Genomic DNA, 3,580 nt, shown 5'->3' on the forward strand with positions numbered 1-3,580 from the left:
TCCATGGAGGAAGTCGCTGCAGATGTGGTGGAAAGAGCAAGAGAACTGGAATTAGAAGTAGAGCCTGAGGTTATGACAAATTGCTGCGATCTCATGATTAAAATTTAATGAATGAGCAGTTAAATACTTTTTTGGATGAGCAAAAACAGTGGTTCCTTGAGACGAAATGTACTCTAGTGAAGATGCGGTGAAGAAATGACAACAAAGGATTTAGAATGTTACATACACTTAGTTGATAAAGCAGCAGCAGGTTTTGACAGGTTGACTCCAATCCTGAAAGAAGTCCTACCTACTGTGGGTAAAATGCTATCAAACAGCACCACATGCTGTGGAGAAACTGGTCACAAAAAGAAGAGTGGCAAACTTAATTGTCAATTGTCAATTGACTTAGAGTCAATTGATACGGCAAACTTAATTGTCTCATTTTAAGAAATTGTTGCAGCCATCCCGACCTTCAGCAACCATTGCCCTTGTCAGTCAGTAGCCGTCAACACTGAGGCAAGAACTACCACCAGCAAAAAGATAACAACTCGCTAAAGGCTCAGATTATGGTTAGTAGTTTTTAGCAATAAATGATTTTTGAATTAAGGTATATACATTGTTTTTTAGCATGTAATGCTATTGCACCCTTAATAGACTACAGTACAATGTAAACATAACTTTTATATGCCGGAGAATCAAAACATTCATGAGACCTTATTGCAATATTTGCTTTATTGCTGTAGTCTGGAACTGACCCCACGGTGTGTCCAAGGTGTGCCTGTACATGAAAATCACAGTCAAATAAGAAGTGACATTAAGCCTTCTTTATGTTGTGTCTATATAAATATGTCCTAAGTGTCCCAGAAATTGTGTGAAATTCCTGAAAGTCTGATATGTCCTGGCATAAGATGTCTGTCATCAAGACTGAAGCTCACACCAAAAAAATGAAACCTGATACTCAGGTTAGTGCCCAGCTGATTTGCATAGAAAGGCAGCACCACAGTATTTATAAATAATTGTGGCACATGTGGATGCCAGAATTTGACATCCTGATGTCCTTGTAACTTGGCAACAGTCTGCCTCTGGGCCAGAGAAATTAGGATGAGCCATTGTTTAGGCTGTATATATATATTTAAGATTTTATTTGTTTCTTTTTAGAAAGAAAGGAGAAGGAACGGAGGAAGAGGCAGAGAAACATTGATGTGTGAGAGAAACATTGATCGGTTGCCTTTCACACGTGCCCCAATCAGGGACTGAACCTACATCTCAGGCATGTGCCCTGACTGGGATTTGAACTAGCAGCTCCTCACCTTGCAGGATAACACCCAGCCAACTGAGCCACACCAGTCAGGGCAACAATGGTTGTATATTAAACAGTCAGGGCTATGGGACCAGTTCCTGGCAAACCCCATTTTTTGGTTTTGCATTTCTGTACCTACCATAGTGCATTTCAGATGACTCAAATTATGAATAGATATCTGTGAGGAGGCTTCCACAAAAATGTTAAAGCAATCTGCCAACAATGTTTGACCTGCCAGGTCCATAAACCTAGAAAACCTGTTTTTGTCTTTAGAGGGCTCAGACCTCCTCCCGTTGGACCTGCAGCTTGATTTCATTCAGCTGCCTCCTAGCATGGTCTACCAGTGTGTTCTCGTTGTTGTGTGTATACTTTCTGGGTTGGTTGAAGCCTTCCTCTCTCGAAAGGCTGATGCCCTCAGGGTGGCAAAGAAACTGTTAGAGAATGTGTTTCCCACTTGGGGTATGCCTTCCACAATTTCCAGTGACAAATTATAGGAGTCTTAATGAAGGCCTTGCAAACCTTTTATAATTATCACTGTACCTGTCACCCTCAGTCATCAGGCAAGGTCAAGAGAACTAATAAGGTCCTCAAACTCAAAATTTCTAAACTTGCCAAAACTACTGGACTTCTATGTATTGCCTTTGATCTTTCAGACTGTTCATGGTTCCTCTTTGGGAAACAAACTCACTCCACATCACTAGACAGTCCCCAGCCAACCAATGTCTGCTGGTGTACAGCCTTCTGCTGATGCCTTGGCTCATGCTAGTATGAGCAGCCCCTCTAAGTCTCTAATGTCTTATGCTCACACCCATCATCAGCTGATCAAAGAAGCTGTCCCAGATCCCAAGTCAAAGGATCCTGTTGGTCCCAGTGTACAGCCTGGTGACTGGGCTTTCTGGAAATGTCAATCAGAAGAAGATAGCCCCACTGAAAGGAACATTCCCAAGCACTCCTGATCAGTGCTGTAAAACTGGAAGGTATAGAGCCTTGGATGTACATCTCACAGCTAACTAAGGCTCCACTTGACATGTGAGTCTGTGCAGATGCTGGAGAACTTCGAATCAAATTGAGGAGGAAGAGAAGTATCTGATAGCAAGGTAGGTGACAGATCAAGCTGCTATTTTTCTGTTACACTGACTAGAAAGGTAATGCCCACTCGTCACCCCTACATTGCCATGGCTGTGCAGATCAGATTTGTCCCCCCTCTCTAAGAAACCCATCAGCAGCACTCATCTTTGCAGGCATTTGAGATGACTATTTTATGGCTAGATGATTCTTTTCCCACATGTGCTAAAAAGCTGACTAACCCTGTGCTTAAATGAGTAAACACAGCAGTTCCTAAAAATGAGTTGCCTATTAAGGTGATGCTAGTTCAGCATTTTAAAATGATCTCCAACAGTTTGCAAAATACAGACTTTGGATAAGAAATACATGAGAGATCGCTTCTCGGCCTTTTGGCTAAGATCAAGTGTAGAAATACGTGAGAGTTCTACCAATTACCATTCTTGTTACTCAAATGTGGCCTCAAAGTGTTTTTGGTCTGTGCAATTTCCCTCTCATGTGAGACATGACATCCAGGAAAGGTTCTTCCCAGCACCTTGTTCCTTGGAAAACCTGACTCTCGGTCAGTGATGCTTTCAAAGAAAGATCTTAGTCAAAAAGGGAAGTTGTGAAAAACCAGTGAAGGAAACTTCAACTAAAATTGTAGCCAGGAAGGCCTATACAGAAGGAGCTCTCATGCTGCTGCTCCTCATCATTGCCCCAAACAGGAAAAGATGTACCTTGCATCTTCAGCCAGGAGGTGGTACCAGTCTGTATTAAATCAGCAGGAGGAAGGGAGATTTTCTTGTTGCCTAGCAACAAGTCCAGCCAATGGAAATGCTGCAACTCATCCCATAAGAAGCCATAGTCACCCTGAACTCTTACTTTCCTTCAACTTTTCTTTTTCTTTTTCTAATGACTTTCTTGCCCTACCCTTATTTTTATTTAATAAAAACAACAACTTTTGTTTTGTTTAACTCTTTGGAGTATCTCTGCCAGGTGAGATGCTATCTGACTCATGAATCATTTAATAACAATTAAATCTTCCCATTTACTCAGCTGGATTTTGTTTTTAAACAAAAACAATACTTTTTGTTTGTTTTTACACAACAAACTTTAAGGAAGCCTGTTGACACCAAGGTTGTGAAGGCACCGATCAGGAGCTTCTAGAAGCCTCATGGAAGCACAGCCAGGACTCGAGAGAAGGTGGTCAGAGGGAGACAAAAGCACTTTGCCCTGTCCCAGGCTCCCACCTCC

General features: G+C 41.9%; 1 pseudogene; it reads left to right on the forward strand.

Annotated features, from left to right (window-relative positions):
- The first annotated feature begins 2,720 nt into the window (after positions 1–2,720).
- Positions 2,721–2,898, forward strand: LOC119041258 (uncharacterized; annotated as a pseudogene).
- Positions 2,899–3,580: the final 682 nt, after the last annotated feature.

Source organism: Artibeus jamaicensis, unplaced genomic scaffold (genome assembly GCF_021234435.1).
Source record: "Artibeus jamaicensis isolate MK-2021 breed Jamaican fruit bat unplaced genomic scaffold, CSHL_Jam_final contig_1539, whole genome shotgun sequence".
Classification (NCBI taxonomy): Eukaryota; Metazoa; Chordata; class Mammalia; order Chiroptera; family Phyllostomidae; genus Artibeus; species Artibeus jamaicensis.